Source organism: Rattus norvegicus, chromosome 4, assembly GCF_036323735.1.
Source record: "Rattus norvegicus strain BN/NHsdMcwi chromosome 4, GRCr8, whole genome shotgun sequence".
NCBI lineage: Eukaryota > Metazoa > Chordata > Mammalia > Rodentia > Muridae > Rattus > Rattus norvegicus.
This window is the reverse complement of record NC_086022.1, coordinates 102553054-102573847: the sequence shown is the minus strand read 5'-3', so window position 1 is coordinate 102573847 and position 20794 is coordinate 102553054. Positions and strand designations below refer to the sequence as shown.

Below are 20794 nucleotides of genomic sequence, written 5' to 3'. Positions count from 1 at the left end.
CCTTTTATAGCTTTCTCCTGACAGGCTCTGCCAGAGTCTGACAAATACAGAGGTCGATGCTCATAGCCAAACATTTTATTGAGCAGGGAGACTGCAATGGAAGAGTTTGAGAAAAAAACCAAAGGAGCTAAAGGTGTTTGCAACCCCATAAGAAGAACAACAGTATCTATCAACCAGATACCCTAGAACTCCCTGTGATGCAACCACCAACCAAACAATACACATGAAGGGACCCATGGCTCCAGTGGCATATGTAGCAGAGGATGACATTGTATGGTATCAATAAGAGGAGATGTTCTTGATGGATCTGTGAAGGCTCCATTACCCAGTATATGATAGTGCCAGGGTAGTGAGGTAAGGGTAGGTGTGTGGGAGGAGGAGACCACTCATAGAAGCTGGGGGAGGGTGGATGAATTAGAGGGCTCCAGAGAGGAAACCAGGGAAGTAGAAAACATTTGAAATTAAAATACATAAAATATTCAAATAATAAAAAGGTGGAATCACAGAATGATATTTATTTGCATTTCCCTGATAACAAAAGACATTGAAAATTTTATTAAGTGTTTTTTAGCCATTTGAAATTCCTCTGTTGAGAATTCTGCTAAGTTCTGTACCTCATTCAATTTCAGGAAATTCTAAAAAGTCCTTAATATCTTTGTTTCCCCTGACTTGGTGACCATTAGCTTTTCATTGTTCAGTTTACATGGTTTTGTAGCCTTTCTGCTCTTCTGGTTGTTGTTAAATCCAGATTTAATCCATAAGGTTCTTATAAGATACAAGAAGTTGTTTAAATTTTCTTGTTTCTGTTGAGAATTGCTTTCTGACCAACTATGTGGCCCATTTTGGAGAAGGCTCTACACTAGCAAATCCAAACATAAGGAAACACACACTCACACATGCCATTCACTCACATGCACAAGCACACACATTAATAGTGGAAACCTTCGTTCAATACCTTGCATTCCTACCAAATATGAGAGATGGAATTAGAAATCTAAGGCATGAAAGATTCCATACCATAGGAGACATTCATACATTGGTCAAAGGAAATGCCAAATGTATAAAGTTTCTAACTTAAAATATGCAGGACTTTGGGACAGTTTAAAAAAACCAAAACCATGAAAAATAGGAATAGAAAAAATGTGATTTCCAATTCAATGGACCAGCAAACAACTTCAAGGAAGTCATAGAAAAAAATCCCTTAACCCAAAGAAAGAGATGCTTATAAATATACTAAAAGATTACAGAACACCAAGTAAATTTCACCAAAGAAGAAAATTCTCCTCCCACAAAATAATTAAAACACAAATGTATGGAATAAAGAAAGAACATTAAAAGCTGCAAAGGCAAATGGCCAAGTAATAAATAAAGACAGACATATAAGAATTACACCTGACTTCTCAACAGGGACTATAAAGGCAAGAATGTCCAGGACACATGTCTTTCAAATCCTGAGAGACCACAGTTTTCACTGTAGACTACTACACCCAGCCAAATTATCAATCACTCTAGTTGAAAAAACAAGATATTCCATAATAAAAAACAAATTTAAATAGTAACTATTTACTATTCCTGCCTCACAGCATACTAGAAGGAAAAATATAACACAAGTAGATGAACTATATCCAACAAATAAATTAATCACTTTACAGTGAAAGCAAAAGAAGAGAGTCACACACACAATATCACCTCCAACATCAAACTAACAGGGACCGATAACCACTGGTCATTAATATCTCTCAACATCAATGAACCCAATTGACCAATATAAACACAAAGGCTAACAAACTGGGTATGTAAATAGGATCTATCATTGTGCTGCATACAAGAAACATACCTGAGCTACAAAGGTACACACTACCTCAGAGAAAAGGGCTGGAAAAATTTATACAAGCAAATAGACCCAAGAAACAAACTGGAGTATATATTCTAATATCTAATAAAATAGACATTCACTTAAAGTAATCAAAACATATCCACCATAATGGCATCTCAACTCTAAACATATATGCCTCAAAAGCAAGGACACCCATATGTGTAAAAGAAACTTTACTTAATCTCAAATTGCACACTGAACTTCACAAAATAATAGTAGGAGACTTCAACACCCAACTCCTACCAATGAACAATTTGTTAAAACAGAAACTAAACAGAAAAACAATGAATCTAACAGATGTTATGAATCAAATGATTTTAACAAACATGTGCAGAACCTTTCACCTCCAATGCACAAAAAATATAGCTTTTTCTCAACACATTATGAAACCATCGACAAAATTAACCATATAATTAGGAAAAAGTCTCAACATGTACAAGAATATTAAAATAATTCCTTACATTTTTATCAGACCACCACAGATGAACACTGGACTTTGACATCAATAGAAACAACAGAAACCCCACATACTCCTGGAAACTGAACAATTCTCTAATGAATGATCACTTGGTCAGGGAAAGAAAGGAATTAAAGGCTTTCTAGAATTCAAGGAAAATGAAGGTTCAACATACCCAAATTTAGTGGACACAATAATAGCATTGCTAAGAGGAAATTTCATAGCAGTAAGTGACTTCATAATGAAGTTGTAGGGATCTCATACTAGCAAATCAATAGCACACTGGAAATCTTAAGGACAAAAGAAAGCAAACAGACACAAGAGGAGGAGAAAACAAGAATGATCAAAATCAGGGCTAAAATCAATCAATTAGAAACAAAAAGAACAATACAAATAATCAACAAAACCAAGAGCTGGTTCTTTGAGAAAATCAACAAAATAGGCAAACCTTTATCCAAAGTAACTAAAAGGCACAGAGACAATATTCAAATTAACAAAACCAGAAATGAAAAATGACAAAAAAACAACACAAACTAAGGAACAAATCAAAAAGTAAATATTCACATTTCTTCAAAAGCATGTACTCCACAACACTGATAACTATAAAAGAAATTGATACTTTTCTGGACAAATACCACCAATGTTAAATCAAATTCATGTAAACTACCTAAGCAGTCCCATGAAGCTTGAGGAAACAGAATCAGTCATTAAAAGCCTTCCAATCAAAAACAGCCCAGAACCAGATTTTTTTCAGCACAGAATTCTACACAGTTTCAAAGTAGAGCTAATACCAATACTCCTCTAACTCTTCCATAAAAATAAACAGAAGGAGCATTACTTAATTCATTCTGTGAGGCCATAGTCACCCTGCTTCCCAAATCACACAAAGAATCAACAAAGAAAGAGAAGTTCAGATCAATTTCCCTTATGAACATCAACATTAAGGTATTCAATATAATTCCTATAAACTGAATACAAGAACATATCAAGAACCTCAGTGTTCCAGGTATGTGTGTGTGTGTGTGTGTGTGTGTGTGTGTGTGTGTGTGTGTGTGTGTGTGTGTGTGTTTGGGATGTTTCAGGTTCCAATGAGGACACTGTGCTGAATCAGAATCCAGATTCTGTAGCCACACCTCTTAAGGAGATTGCTACCATCTCCTGAAGGGCTAGTGAGAGTTTCAGTTTACGTGACTTAAGGTTTCTATGCACTAGTATCAACAGTAAATAGGAAAGTTTGCCAAAATCTTGATTTACAAAGCATCACTCTTAGCACTGATGCCTATATCAGGTTCAGTGACTGTGGATCTTAAACAGATTTTACTCTCATCATTGATCCTGTGAAAGCTGATAGTGCTGCAACTTATTACTGTCAGCAGATCAAAGGTCTTACTCCCACAGTGCTCTGAAGCTTGATCAAGCTTGCTCAGTTTATATCTTCCTCTTTTATCAATCAAGCATAAGTCATTAGGCTTCTGTAGAAGAAGGCTATCAATTACTAAACCAAAATTGTAAACTACTGTGTTTTCTATGTATTTTATAATGTAATGATTCCATTCTAAATCCTGTTGTGATTTCCTATTTATTTTATGAACAGATACCTGGTTCAGGTTGACCTTCTTCATTTCTTCTCCTCAGTTCCTTGACCCCCATCCCTTGACTAGCTATGCCATAGTCAGAATTATGCTTTTTTTTTTTCAGAGCTGGGGACCGAACCCAGGGCCTTGCACTTCCTAGGCAAGCGCTCTACCACTGAGCTAAATCCCCAACCAGCATTATGCTTTAATTTTATTTTTCTGAAGTTGCAGTTCCTAATTTCCTTTTTCTGTTGCTGTGACAAATACCAAACTGTTTATTGGCTTGTTCTCTGGCTCATTAATCTTTTTTATATAGCAAAGGCCCACCTGAGTGTTGTTCACAATAGCCCTAGCTCTCCCATGACATTCATTAATCAAGACAGTTTCTCACAGACATGGCCATGGGACAGTCAGATTGAGGTAATTCTTCAATTGAGGTTCCCTCTTCTCAGGTGAGTTTAGGTCATACCAATTTAACAAAATCTGTAATTTCATAATCAATCTTTTAAACTTAAATATTTTTATATTTGACTTTCAGATAAAAGCTTATATTCATCCTGTGGAGGATGGTGGTACTATAATCACGTTTTGTCAGCTGTATAAGGAACTTCCTCCTATAGTGCTTTGGGGCTCACCAACCTCTCCCTGGCATTGATATAATTTATTTAGAAACTACATAAAAATTTTTGAGCTAAAAATGCTTTATGATTAGTTTTCTATCATTCATGATAAATTAATATGATGAGCTAAAACCACTCACAGAGTTTGTGCATGAATTACTCAGGTTCTTGGGAGCAGGGACTCTTCACCCAGTTTTTTTGGGAGCAATGAACATATTGTCTAAAACAGGACACCTGTGTGTTATGGCTAGCAGGGTCAAATGTAGCTGTCAATCGTATCTTTACATGTTGTATCATTGTGACAAGGCTTTGACTAACAATGAGGCTTGCAAGACTCACAGAGTGTTCTTGTGAATCCACTACCTGTTCAATCACAGTACTAGCTATTTCCTCTATCCACATATAGACCTTCATGGAGATATGTCTGACTGGCACATTCAGGAAAGTTAAGTTCACATTGGTCTTCAAGGATTCAAGGTACATATGCACAGAAGTAAGGCCCAAGAGCATCCTGACATGTGGCACCATGTAGACATGATAGGGGTCTACATTCACCAACTTCTAACCTAATTTCTAACAAGTTCACATAAGAATACTCTTGAGGACAGATACTTGTATATATTCTTATCCCATTGCAACGTATAGCCTCATTCTTGCAGAGAACAGAAACTGTTTCATCCACTTCTAATCTCACAATGTCTGCCTTGGTACTCTGTCACAACGAAGCAGGAGTAGCCATTGATTCCATCCTGGCACACAACTCCATTGTGGTAACAGCTGATAGCACACTCAGTGTGACCTGTGGGGCAGAGAGACATGATGATCAGGAATTTTATGGAAGATGCGACCATGTTGTCAGATGTTCCCTCAATGGGAATAATTTGTAGTTTCATAGGCTAACCTTCAGTAGTCAGGAGGATATTGGCACAGGAAGGCCCTTTCTCCTGGGTAGTCACACAAGTGGCAATTCCTTCCTTGGCAGGAACTGAAGAAGCAAGTGTCTTTTGAATCTTCACAGACTTTGTCAAAATGGTTAGCAATATATAAACAATAGTTGTTCTGTGGAAAATCTTTGTCGTCTGCCTGTGAATCCTGTCCCCTTAACTAGTCTGGCTTGAGTGGGAGAGGATATGTTTAGTGCTTCAGTAATTTAAGGTACCCAAGTGTGCTCTCTTTGTATGTGTATAACATCTGCACAGGATATTCAGTCTTTCGTGGTCTCTGGTGAGAAGTCTGGTGTAATTCTAATAGGTCTGACTTTATATGTAACTTGACCTATTACCCTTACTGCTTTTAATATTCTTTCTTTGTTTTGTGCATTTGGTGTTTTGACTATCATGTGATGGGAGGAATTACTTTTCTGGTCCAATTGATTTGGAGTTCTTTAGGTATCTTTTATGTTTATAGGCATCTCTTTCTTTAGTTAGGGAAGTTTTCTTCTATAATTTTGTTAAAGATACTTACTGACCCTTTAAACTTGGAGTCTTTACTCTCTTCTATACCTATTATCTTTAGGTTTGATCTTCTCATTATGCCCTGGATTTCCTGGATGTTTTTGGGTAGAAGCTATTGGAGTTTTGCATTATCTTTGACAGTTGTCTCAATGTTTTCTACGGTTTCTTCTGCCCCTGAGATTCTCTATTGCATCTCTTGCATTCTGTTGGTAATGCTTGTGTTTATGACTCCTGATTTCTTTCCTAGGTTTTCTACCTCCATTTGTGATTTGTTTACTGTTTTTATTTCCAATTTTAAGTCATGGATGGTTTTGTTCAATTCCTTAACCTGTTTGATTGTGTTTTCCTATAATTATTTAAGGGATTTTTGTGTTTCCTCTTTAAGCGTTTCTACTTGTTTACCTGTAGTTTTCTGTATTTCTTTAAGGAAGTTATGTATATCCTCCTTAAAGTCCTCCATCATCATCATCATAAATTATGAATTTAAAAGTATATCTTGCTTTTCTTGTGTGTTTGGTTATCAAGTTTTTGCTATGGTGGTAGAACTGAGCTCTGATGAAGCCACATAGTCTTGGTTTCTGTTGCCTAGGTTCTTGTGCTTGTCTCTCACCATCAGGTTGTTTCTGGTGTTAGCTTGTTTTGCTGCCTCTAGCAGTGGCTTGATCTTCCTGTAAGCCTGTGTGTGTACACTCCTGTAGACCTGTTTTCTTTTAGCCATACCTGGGTACAGAGTTCTGTGGGACCAGGTCATTTCCGGTTTCAGGCAGAAACCAGAAGGGTCTTGTCACAGACTGCCCCTGGGTTTGTGTGTCTGGTTTGATTGACAATCACCCTCTCTGTGTGACAACTCAGAAACAAAGGTAGACTGACCTGGGCAGGAAAAGACCTTGGTGAAACCACTTGAAAGGCTCTTCCTTACATCACTTATATAAAGGAAATGAACACAGATGTCTGAGTAGTGAGTGGTAAAAGCAAAAATGCTGCAATACACAGGGACAGTGTCTAACTGGAATAAGAAAAAAATCCTAAATCAAATCCATCCAGGTCTAAGAATAATTTAGGGTTTCAACAGAAGGACAAATATCTCTTAGTAGCAGAATCTGAATCAAATATTGTATGTAGAAAGACAATTAATGTTAGCTAATAACTGAAAAATGAATGTTTTCATCTTGTGCGTTTAAGTTGGGTTAGAGATATTTATATTTGAATAGTGTTAGTGGAGAGGGTTGAATAGGGTGCAATAAAGTTAATGAAATTATCAAAGAACTACTAAAATGGTATAATTAAACCTGAAAATAAACTATTCAGGCTTTTATAATTAATGTTTTAAAAAACATATTTTCTTTTAAAAAAGATGTATATGATCTCTCTCTCTCATCTATCTCTGTGGGTTTGTGTGAATGTCTGCATACATACTTTATAGGATAGCTTCTGTATCAGAGGGTAAACTTTATTTTGTCTTATTTTGGGCCATCTTGTTTTATTTTGTCTTATTTTGGGCAATCTTATTTTTTATTATAATTTCCATATCTGTCCATTTTCCTTAAAATCACACGATGTTGTTTCTTTACAGTAGAATAAATTCCTGTGTTGTGTATATACTCTATTTTTTGTATTCTCTATTTTTTGTATATCATATTCATGCTAGTTCTGCTTCTTAACTCTTATGAGGGGCTAACAATAATCATGGATGTGTAAATATCTCAGTAATAAGGCATATAGTTTTTTCAGTACATGCCCAAGAATGCTGTGACTCTGTCATATGGAAGGAATACGTATGGGAGGAGAAGAAAGCAGGTACCATAACTACAGATTTTCTCTCTTCTCCGCCAAATCTAATATCTCAGTCTTATCACTATCTCTGTTGTAGATCGCTGCCAGCTGAGGCCTTCCATCCTCCTTTGTCTTCATCTCAAGAGGTTCATACAGATCTTTTCCTATAAGCATACTATCCCATTTATCCTGATATTCCAGCCCCCCAATACCCGCAGTCATTTTATGGGAATCTTCTAGCAAAGCCTGCCAGCATAGCATTAGGCTGATGATGTACGTAAGCTATGTGCAGATCTTCACACTTCCTCCTCTCCAAAATAAAGAATCTCCCAGTCTTATTTCCTTTTCTGTAGTTGACTATCTGTTTTGACCCTTCACTACTCTCTGCCCTATTCCCAGGTCTCAAAATAGATTCTGGTGGAACACCCTTCATTCCTTCTTTCCCTGAACACCTTTATCTCCACCCTCCTAGCCAATCCCCATTTCTAAGTGTCAGCTCCAAATAACTTGTAGACGTTTTTGAGAGAAGGCCCAGTGACCATATCAATCAGGATCTCAAAAGAATTTCATAGCAGCAAACCTAGATACCACACTCTATTTAGAACCAGAAAGGAAAACCCAAGGCAAGGAATAAGGCATACATTCAAAAGACAAGACAAGATATCAACACCTAGATTTGCAATTTTCTCAATCTTAGATAATTACCCATTAGTGTAAAAAACACAAGCATTATCTTCCTGGTTGCTGCCGCTGCAGTGACCTCGTGGGCAGCAACCCGCGAGCAAACTTGAGCCTCGGGACCACAGGTAAGACCAACTTTTCTGCTGCAAGTGACCTGCCTGGTGAACTCAGATACAGGCCCACAGGAACAGCTGAAGACCTGTAGAGAGGAAAAACTACACGCCCGAAAGCAGAACACTCTGTCCCCATAACTGGCTGAAAGAAAACAGGAAAACAGGTCTACAGCACTCCTGACACACAGGCTTATAGGACAGTCTAGCCACTGTCAGAAATAGCAGAACAAAGTAAAACTAGAGATAATCTGATGGCGAGAGGCAAGCGCAAGAACCCAAGCGACAGAAACCAAGACTACATGGCACCATCGGAGCCCAATTCTTCCATCAAAACAAACATGGAATATCCAAACACACCAGAAAAGCAAGATCTACCTTCAAAATCATATTTGATCATGATGCTGGAGGACTTCAAGAAAGACATGAAGAACTCCCTTAGAGAACAAGTAGAAGCCTATAGAGAGGAATCACAAAAATCCCTGAAAGAATTCCAGGAAATCATAAATAAACAAGTAGAAGCCCATAGAGAGGAGTCACAAAAATCCTTGGAAGAAGTCCAGGAAATCATAAATAAACAAGTAGAAGCCCATAGAGAGGAGTCACAAAAATCCCTGAAAGAAGTCCAGGAAAACACAATCAAACAGTTGAAGGAATTAAAAATGGAAATAGAAACAATCAAGAAAGAACATATGGAAACAACCCTGGATATAGAAAACCAAAAGAAGAGACAAGGAGCTGTAGATACGAGCTTCACCAACAGAATACAAGAGATGGAAGAGAGAATCTCAGGAGCAGAAGATTCCATAGAAATCATTAACTCAACTGTCAAAGATAATGTAAAGCAGAAAAAGCTACTGGTCCAAAACATACAGGAAATCTAGGACTCAATGAGAAGATCAAACCTAAGGATAATAGGTATAGAAGAGAGTGCAGACTCACAGCTCAAAGGACCAGTAAATATCTTCAACAAAATCATAGAAGAAAACTTCCCTAACCTAAAAAAAGAGATACCCATAGGCATACAAGAAGCCTACAGAACTCCAAATAGATTGGACCAGAAAAGAAACACCTCCCGTCACATAATAGTCAAAACACCAAATGCACAAAATAAAGAAAGAATATTAAAATAGTTAGGGAAAAAGGTCAAGTAACATATAAAGGCAGAACTATCAGAATCACACCAGACTTTTCGCCAGAAACTGTGAAGGCCAGAAGATCCTGGACTGATGTCATACTGACCCTAAGAGAACACAAATGCCACCCCAGGTTACTGTATCCTGCAAAAGTCTCAATTAACATAGATGGAGAAACCAAGATATTCCATGACAAAACCAAATTTACACAATATCTTTCTACAAATCCAGCACTACAAAGGATAATAAATGGTAAAGCCCAACATAAGGAGGCAAGCTATACCCTAGAAGAAGCAAGAAACGAATCGTCTTGGCAACAAAACAAAGAGAAGAAAAGCACACAAACACAACCTCAGATCCAAATATGAATATAACAGGAAGCAATAATCACTATTCCTTAATATCTCTCAACATCAATGGCCTCAACTCCCCAATAAAAAGACATAGATTAACAAACTGGATACGCAACGAGGACCTTGCATTCTGCTGCCTACAGGAAACACACCTCAGAGAAAAAGACAGACACTACCTCAGAGTGAAAGGCTGGAAAACAACTTTCCAAGCAAATGGTCGGAAAAAGCAAGCTGGAGTAGCCATTCTAATATCAAATAAAATCAATTTTCAACTAAAAGTCATCAAAAAAGATAAGGAAGGACACTTCATATTCATCAAAGGAAAAATCCACCAAGATGAACTCTCAATCCTAAATATCTATGCCCCAAATACAAGGGCACCTACATACGTAAAAGAAACCTTACTAAAGCTCAAAACACACATTGGACCTCACACAATAATAGTAGGAGATTTCAACACCCCACTCTCATCAATGGACAGATCATGGAAACAGAAATTAAAAAGAGACATAGACAGACTAAGAGAAGTCATGAGCCAAATGGACTTAACAGATATTTATATAACATTCTACACTAAAGCAAAAGGATATACCTTCTTCTCAGCTCCTCATGGTACTTTCTCCAAAACTGACCATATAATTGGTCAAAAAACGGGCCTCAACAGGTACAGAAAGACAGAAATAATCCCATGCGTGCTATCAGACCACCACGGCCTAAAACTGGTCTTCAATAACAATAACGGAAGAATGCCCACATATACGTGGAAATTGAACAATGCTCTACTCAATGATAACCTGGTCAAGGAAGAAATAAAGAAAGAAATTAAAAACTTTTTAGAATTTAATGAAAATGAAGGTACAACATATCCAAACTTATGGGACACAATAAAAGCTGTGCTAAGAGGAAAACTCATAGCGTTGAGTGCCTGCAGAAAGAAACAGGAAAGAGCATATGTCAGTAGCTTGACAGCACACCTAAAAGCTCTAGAACAAAAAGAAGCAAATACACCCAGGAGGAGTAGAAGGCAGGAAATAATTAAACTCAGAGCTGAAATCAACCAAGTAGAAAGAAAAAGGACCATAGAAAGAATCAACAGAACGAAAAGTTGGTTCTTTGAGAAAATCAACAAGATAGATAAACCCTTAGCCAGACTAACGAGAGGACACAGAGAGTGTGTCCATATTAATAAAATCAGAAGTGAAAAGGGAGACATAACTACAGATTCAGAGGAAATTAAAAAAATCATCAGATCTTACTATAAAAGCCTATATTCAACAAAACTTGAAAATCTACAGGAAATGGACAATTTTCTAGACAGATACCAGGTACCAAAGTTAAATCAGGAACAGATAAACCAGTTAAACAACCCCATAACTCCTAAGGAAATAGAAGTAGTCATTAAAGGTCTCCCAACCAAAAAGAGCCCAGGTCCAGACAGGTTTAGTGCAGAATTCTAACAGACCTTCATAATAGACCTCATACTAATATTATCCAAACTATTCCACAAAATTGAAACAGATGGAGCACTACCGAATTCCTTCTATGAAGCCACAATTACTCTTATACCTAAACCACACAAAGACCCAACAAAGAAAGAGAACTTCAGACCAATTTCCCTTATGAATATCGACACAAAAATACTCAATAAAATTCTAGCAGACCAAATCCAAGAGCACATCAAAACAATCATCCACCATGATCAAGTAGGCTTCATCCCAGGCATGCAGAGATGGTTTAATATACGGAAAACCATCAACGTGATCCATTATATAAACAAACTGAAAGAACAAAACCACATGATCATTTCATTAGATGCTGAGAAAGCATTTGACAAAATTCAACACCCCTTCATGATAAAAGTCCTGGAAAGAATAGGAATTCAAGGCCCATACCAAACATAGTAAAAGCCATATACAGCAAACCAGTTGCTAACATTAAACTAAATGGAGAGAAACTTGAAGCAATCCCACTAAAATCAGGGACTAGACAAGGCTGCCCACTCTCTCCCTACTTATTCAATATAGTTCTTGAAGTTCTAGCCAGAGCAATCAGACAACAAAAGGAGGTCAAGAGGTTACAGATCGGAAAAGAAGAAGTCAAAATATCACTATTTGCAGATGATATGATAGTATATTTAAGTGATCCCAAAAGTTCTACCAGAGAACTACTAAAGCTGATAAACAACTTCAGCAAAGTGGCTGGGTATAAAATTAACTCAAATAAATCAGTAGCCTTCCTCTACACAAAAGAGAAACAAGCCGAGAAATTAGGGAAACGACACCCTTCATAATAGACCCAAATAATAAAAAGTACCTCGGTGTGACTTTAACCAAGCAAGTAAGAGATTTGTACAATAAGAACTTCAAGACTCTGAAGAAAGAAATTGAAGAAGACCTCAGAAGATGGAAAGATCTCCCATGCTCATGGATTGGCAGGATTAATATAGTAAAAATGGCCATTTTACCAAAAGCGATCTACAGATTCAATGCAATCCCCATCAAAATACCAATCCAATTCTTCAAAGAGTTGGACAGAAAAATTTGCAAATTCATCTGGAATAACAAAAAACCCAGGATAACTAAAGCTATCCTCAACAATAAAAGGACTTCAGGGGGAATCACTATCCCTGAACTCAAGCAGTATTACAGAGCAATAGTGGTAAAAACTGCATGGTATTGGTACAGAGACAGACAGATAGACCAATGGAATAGAATTGAAGACCCAGAAATGAACCCACACACCTATAGTCACTTGATTTTTGACAAAGGAGCCAAAACCATCCAATGGAAAAAAGATAGCATTTTCAGCAAATGGTGCTGGTTCAATTGGAGATCAACATGTAGAAGAATGCAGATTGATCCATGCTTATCACATGCTTAAGTCCAAAGCTTAAGTCCAAGTGGATCAAGGACCTCCACATCAAACCAGACACACTCAAACTAATAGAAGAAAAACTAGGGAAGCATCTGGAACACATGGACACTGGAAAAAAATTCCTGAACAAAACACCAATGGCTTATGCTCTAAGATCAAGAATGGACAAACGGGATCTCCTAAAACTGCAAAGCTACTGTAAGGCAAAGAACACTGTGGTTAGGACAAAACGGCAACGAACAGATTGGGAAAAGATCTTTATCAATCCTACAACAGATAGAGGCCTTATATCCAAAATATACAAAGAACTCAAGAAGTTAGACTGCAGGGAGAGAAATAACCCTATTAAAAAATGGGGTTCAGAGCTAAACAAAGAATTCACAGCTGAGGAATGCCGAATGGCTGAGAAACACCTAAAGAAATGTTCAACATCTTTAGTCATAACGGAAATGCAAATCAAAACAACCCTGAGATTTCACCTCACACCAGTGAGAATGGCTAAGATCAAAAACTCAGGTGACAGCAATGCTGGCAAGGATGCGGGGAAAGAGGAACACTCCTCCATTGTTGGTGGGGTTGCAGACTGGTACAACCATTCTGGAAATCAGTCTGGAGGTTCCTCAGAACATTGGACATTGAACTGCCTGAGGATCCAGCTTTACCTCTCTTGGGCATATACCCAAAAGATGCCCCAACATATAAAAAAGACACGTGCTCCACTATGTTCATCGCAGCCTTATTTTTAATAGCCAGAAGCTGGAAAGAACCCAGATGCCCTTCAACAGAGAAATGGATACAGAAAATGTGGTACATCTACACAATGGAATATTACTCAGCTATCAAAAACAATGACTTTATGAAATTCGTAGGCAAATGGTTGGAACTGGAAAATATCATCCTGAGTGAGCTAACCCAATCACAGAAAGCCATACATGGTATGCACTCATTGATAAGTGGCTATTATCCCAAATGCTTGAATTACCCTAGATGCCTAGAACAAATGAAACTCAAGACGGATGATCAAAATGTGAATGCTTCACTCCTTCTTTAAAAGGGGAACAAGAATACCCTTGGCAGGGAAGAGAGAGGTAAAGATTAAAACAGAGACTGAAGGAACAACCATTCAGAGCCTGCCCCACATGTGGCCCATACATATACAGCCACCCAAGTAGACAAGATGGATGAAGCAAAGAAGTGCAGACTGACAGGAGCCGGATGTAGATCGCTCCTGAGAGACACAGCCAGAATACAGCAAATACAGAGGCGAATGCCAGCAGCAAACCACTGAACTGAGAATAGGACCCCGGTTGAAGGAATCAGAGAAAGAACTGGAAGAGCTTGAATGGGCTCGAGACCCCATATGTATAACAATGCTAAGCAACCAGAGCTTCCAGGGACTAAGCCACTACCTAAAGACTATACATGGACTGACCCTGGACTCGGACCTCATAGGTAGCAATGAATACCCTAGTAAGAGCACCAGTGGAAGGGGAAGCCCTGGGTCCTGCTAAGACTGAACCCCCAGTGAACTAGACTTTTGGGGGGAGGGCGGCAATGGGGGGAGGGTTGGGAGGGGAACACCCATAAGGAAGGGGAGGGGGAGGGGGTTGTTTGCCCGGAAACCGGGAAAGGGAATAACACTCAATGTATATAAGAAATACTCAAGTTAATAAAAAAAATTAAATGCTATAAAATGCAAAAAAAAAAAAAACACACACACACACACACACACACAAGCATTTACAACATGGGCTACATGTCTCCACTAGATCTCAGTAATCCTACCACCTGAGGCCCTTAGTACTGAAGCACAGCAGAAGCACAGGACAAAAACTCTAAAGAAAAATGAATCAGAAATACTGGAGTTATGACACGTTCTAAAGCAAATTAACATAACATGCATTTACAGAATACTCCACCCAAGCACATATACAGAAATATATGTTCCTTTGGCCTCTCATGAACCCTTCTCCAAACTTGATGACATACTTGGACACAAAGCAAATCTAAACATATAAAAGAAAATTGAAAATAAATTCCAGCAAATTTGACTACCATTGATTAGAAATGGATATAAACAATACGAGAAACAGCAAAATGTTTATGAACTTGTAAAACTGAAAATTCACTATTGAGGGAATCTTAATTTAAAAAAATTAAAGACTGTCTAGAATTGATTGAAAATGAGTACACAACATACTCAAACCTACAAAACACAATGATGGATATTTACCATGAATATAAGCAATTTCAAAAAACACATAGCTGCCAGGGAAATAGTAGCAATAATTAATACCATTTCCACCTACTATTACACCCCCAGAAAAAATTCAAAGCAAGATGAAATGAAGAAAATTATCAGATTATTAAAGAGAAGTTAATGTCAATTAACCTTCAAATTATTGCACAATGCAGAAATAGAAATAAAATTTTTCCAATTAATTTAATTAGGCCATAGTTACCATGATTCTTAAGCTACATAAAGACTGAACAAGGAAAATTACAGAACAATTTCCTTATGAAGAGAGTTGTAAAAATCATCAAAATTTTTGCAAAATGAAACCATCTCAATTAAAAGATCTTCTATCATGACCATGTAGGCTTTATCTCAATGATGCAATTGGTTCAACATATGTAAATCAGTAAATGTAATTGGTCATAAAATAAAGTAAAAAGCAGAAAACGTGATCATCTCATGAGCTAAACAAATGGCAATTGGTAAAATCTAACACCTCTTCATGATAAATGTTTCAGAGTGAGTAGTACAGGGAACACTTCTCAACATTATAAAATAAAATGAAATAGAATACATGTTATAGATACAGTGAGAGGAACAAGATCAGGAAGTTTAAATGGAAAGGGGATGGGAAGATGGGGATAAGAAGGGAATGCAGGGAGAAATAGATGAGATAGCTAAAACTAAGGGTCCTTGAGAAGTAGTATGGAAACCTAATACAATGTAATCTTCTAAAATATATATACATATATGAAGGGACTCTAAATGATATCACCAAAGTATAAGGGACACAGATACCCAGTTTATCATGTCCTGTTACCAATGAAACATTCTGTACTGGAATTGGGTTACGTTTAATTGAGTTGTTAACCAGTGATGTCCCATGAGAACTTCCAAACTACTCACACTGTTGCTAAGATGGTAGGTTACTATCCAAAACCACAGAAAAGCCTCATTTTTAAAGACAACAAGTACACATCTCCTTGAACATGGAGTTGTTGAGGTGGTGATTTTACCTCTCTGTGCTAGTGTCTTTGGTATATAATGTTACTCTCCTGTGTAACAAGAGTAAGGTAAGTATAAAAGGAGATGCGTACTCTTTGACCCATTGTGTTTTCTGTCTGTGAGATATGCTAGTACAATGACAGTACAAGGTTCGTGGGTGTAACCAACATATATATGATTTCTTGAAGACCTAATCCATGTGTCCAAACCATACATAATGCTGTTTCTGTGGCCAAAATCCAGATAGTCTAAAACTTAAATAAACTATATTCTGATGTTCTAAAACAAATGAAAAATAAAACACTACCAATAAAATTTCCCCTCATGCCATTTTATTACATTCATAGATTATTGCTTCACTCAGCTTTCATGAGGGTAGCTTTTTTTCTGCAGCATATGGGATCAAATAAAGAGACTCACATCCAGCCCTTTCACAGAGAGTGAGAGATCTTGAAACACTCAGCTCTAATTGGGATGACTCCATCAAATTCTTCCCCATAGTTGTTAGAGGACCCTGTGGAAGAGGAAATAGAAAGAGTCCAAAAACATAGATGGCTGAGGACATGAAGAAGAAAAGTTAAAAAATTAACACGATTGAAATGCAAATTATTTCACTGGGATTGAGTCACTATGCCCAGGGACTTCCTCAGTTGGGGACATAGAGTTGAAATCCATGTACACATGCTCCATTCTTTTCCAGAGACTGTCTCCTCTTGGTAATCACTTCCAAATGAAAATTTAATTTTCTGGGAAACATATTACTCTTAATGTTGTATTGTATACAGAGCATCAGATGGAGAAAAGAAAATGAACTCAAAGGCATGTTGGTTGGGTCTTGGACTGCAAGCTTCTATTTCAGTGTTTGTATGGCAATGCTGAGTATACAAGGTAGTTTGTCTGTTTCTTGTGCCTTCCATTGCCTTTTTTCCTCTTTTTTTTTTTGCCAATTTTGATGTTGGTCTTTGATCTTTTTATATTTATTTATGTTCCTTTACTTTTATCATATATCATCATTATTAATCACATTTGCATAGAAGTATTATTATTTCCTAATCATATAATAAAGATGGGGGATCCAGAGAAAAAGGGTCATGAGGAGGAGCTGGGAGAAATAGAAGTATGGGAAAACATAATCAGAATATTTTATGTGAGGAAGAAAAAAATTCAAGAAATACAAAAGGATGAAGGGAGGCAGCAAGTAAACAAAAAGGAGAGACTGTGTGAAAGAAATGAATGAAGGAGGGAAAGAAAGGAAAAGTAGAGGAAGGAAGGAAAGAAAGAAGGAAGGAAGGAAGGAAAGAAGGAAGGAAAGAAGGAAGGAAGGAAGGAAGGAAGGAAGGAAAGAAGGAAGGAAAGAAGGAAGGAAGGAAGGAAGGAAAGAAGGAAGGAAGAAAGGAAAAGAGGAAATATTGTCCATGATACTTTAATTTGTTTATCAGTGTTTGTGTTTTGATGATTTCAGATGCAGCATCAATATAAATCGTAATATTGTGTGCATGTTGTTTCACTTGTCTTCTTATTAATAATGAGTTTGATAATTGCACACATCTCCTTTTTGTATTGAATTCTTTTTTTTTTTTCGGAGCTGGGGACCGAACCCAGGGCCTTGTGCTTGCTAGGCAAGCGCTCTACCTCTGAGCTAAATCCCCAACCCCTTGAATTCTTATATAAAGCAGGTCACAAGATACTCCTTTATCTCCAAGGACTAATCCTAAACTTGCTTGTCAAGTATGATTTACTATTTTGATCTCTATGCTTTTTGAATTAGTAGAATAATGTTAAGATTTTTAACAAGCCTCTTTCTCAAACTCTCATCACAACCATGAACAAACAGTGTGTCTACCTATTTTAATTCCTTGGCATATGTTTTCTATTCTAATCCCTCCAAAAACCTCCCAATTTGGGAGTCATATTCTAGCTTCTTACATCAATATATAGTCCAAGTCAAACAGACAAATTGAAAATTTGGAAGCTCCAATTCACACAAGAGAGAGAAATGTAACAAATTTATATGAGGGACTAGAGTAATTTGGTCATTATAATTTTCCAGGTCTATATATTTTTTAAAAATTTTTCATAATTTCTCATACCTAAAAAATATGCATTGAATGAATTTACTCCATTTTAATTATTCACTTACTTTGTAGCATACATTAAAATTGATCCAATTTCATAGTTATTGTTAATAGAGCCACAGAATGCATGGATGTGCAATTATGTCTCTTGCAGGCTATAGATTTCTTTAAGTATATCCACAGGAATGGCATAGCTGGGGTATGTAGTATTGATATTTATAGCTTTTGAGAAAAATGCACATAATTTTATAGCTATTGCATTTGTACCTTCAGTGAATATAAGCTCTACTTTATTCCTATCCTTATTGCTATAGAGTCTTGGTAGTCTATGTTGCAGCTAGTGAGGCTTTTCAAAAGCTAAGATACAGTTTTTATATAACAAATATGATCCTGTTTGGTTATATGGTCCAAGTGACCCGAACAATTATTTCTGTAAATGAACCTGATGGGAATTTCTCTCCTGATTATGGCTGCCTCAGAATCATGGTCAATTTAATAGCATGAAAAATCATGTGTTAGGGAAGGAATTTGTTTTAATTTTCTAGAAATAAATCACTCTTGAAGGTAATATATGTAAGATGTAATATTTGGCTTTTATTGGAAAGTGCTAAAAAGAGTTTTGATATCTCTCCTTTTGAAGTTTGTCTCTAATGTTGCAGATTGTAAACATTTATAGGGATTTCATTCTATCCTCAGGAGACATGTGTTTTCCTAGGACATCCAGGCTTTCTTACTTCTTGTTCATTAAATCTGAAGAGTATAATATCTCTTTTGTATTAAATGTTATGATGCTTCACGGAATGTTCAGTCAGTTAAAGATACTTTAGCCCATATTGTAAGAAATATCCAGGAAACCACATAATCCCTGAATAGAACCATGGATTTGAGATTCTCTTCATTTCAAATACTGAATGTATCCTACAGACACCCTTGGACTGTGCTAATTATGTAACCATTTATGTTGGAGCCAAGTCTCTTTAAATCTCAACATCTCATCAGGTAATCAGCAGGGGAGATGTATATTCTAAGGCAGCAGGAGCTTGTTCTTCTGACAAGTTCTTTTTTATAAGCAATATGAAGTCAGTTTGATTTGCATAAATATTTCTTCCTTATAATATTCCTGTGTCTTAAAGTATTATAAGAAGGTTACTCAGGACTGTGTCATTATTTACTTAAATTCAGGGAAGGCTCAAAGATGGTGTTCATACCTCAGTTCTTTGTACTGTTGCTATTCTGGATCTCAGGTATGACTTTTTGGACATGTCATTTACGTCCAATTGCTTTATTTGGAATACAGCATCACAGAGGATTTGTCTTTCTGTTTAAAGAAATTGAGACAATAATAGTCTTTTATTTTTCTAAGTAGTTTAGAGGAGAGTTTCATATTCAATATTTTGTTTGGCTAATATGTCTCTTATATTTCCAGGTTCCAGAGGGGACATCATGCTGACTCAATCTCAAGCCACCCTGTCTGAGTCCAGGAGAGCAAGTCAGTCTCTCCTGCCAGGCCAGCCAGAGTGTTGACACGTGTCTACTCTGGTATCAGCAAAAACCAAATGAGTCTCCAAGGCTTCTCATCAAATATGCTACCCAGTCCATCTCTGGAATCCCCTCCAGGTTCAGTGGCAGTGGATCTGGGACAGATTTCACTCTCAGTATCAATGGAGTAGAGCCTGAAGATTTATCAATTAATTACTGGCAACAGAATAACAGCTGCCCACTGACAGTGATGCAGACCATAACAAAAATCACCAGGAAAACAGAAGTGTGAGTCTGGGTTACTTTAGTTGTTTTTGTTTGTACCTTAGCCTTCCTCAAAATGTTTCACAGATACAGCCAGAGGTGAAGTTTACAGAAATATGTGGAGTGAAGAAGATTCAATATGTGTCTTACTTCTGCATTTCTTTCACTCAATTCCAGCACTTGGATATATAGCACACAATTAACCTGGTATTATGATACAATCATCTTCGAGTATACTGCAACTAGAGAAAATATCATCCTGGGTGGACAGAAGGAATAATTGGTTATTCCCTATCCTTTTAATCGTTGGAAGTTCAGATGATGCACTTTCTGTATCCATAGCACATAATATGCTCCTGTCCACAAAATGACTAAAGCTATGGCTCAGAGATCCATGGTACTGTTACAAAATTCCCTCTGTTTGTTTTATGTTGAAAGTGAACAACTCTTCAATAAAAAAGTATTGCTCATGTTTATGTGTTTATATAACTTTACTAATATAATTTGGTAAAAATTGCCAATTTCTTTATGAGGGGTTTACTGTTACTACTTAATAGACTAAAAGTGAAAGACATGCAAACTGCAAGAGGTATTGTCTAAATGAATGAGTTACAGTGGTCTAGAGTTGACATTACATTATCAGCAATTTTTTGTGTTGTGTATTTTTATTCCCATTACACAAGAGACAGAGACAGGCAGATCGCTGTAAACTCTACAACACGAAGTCAGGTCATGATGCACTGATGATAAGATAAAGCCACTTACAAACAACAGCCTAAAATCCAGAGGGACACATTTTTTTCCTTAAAGGTACTATGTACATTTAC

The 20794-nt window shown here is 37.0% G+C and overlaps 1 pseudogene; it reads left to right on the top strand.

The window, feature by feature from the left end:
- Positions 1–19419: 19419 nt before the first annotated feature.
- Igkvl-ps18 (immunoglobulin kappa variable like, pseudogene 18) lies at positions 19420–20422 on the top strand (annotated as a pseudogene).
- The last annotated feature ends 372 nt before the right edge of the window (positions 20423–20794 follow it).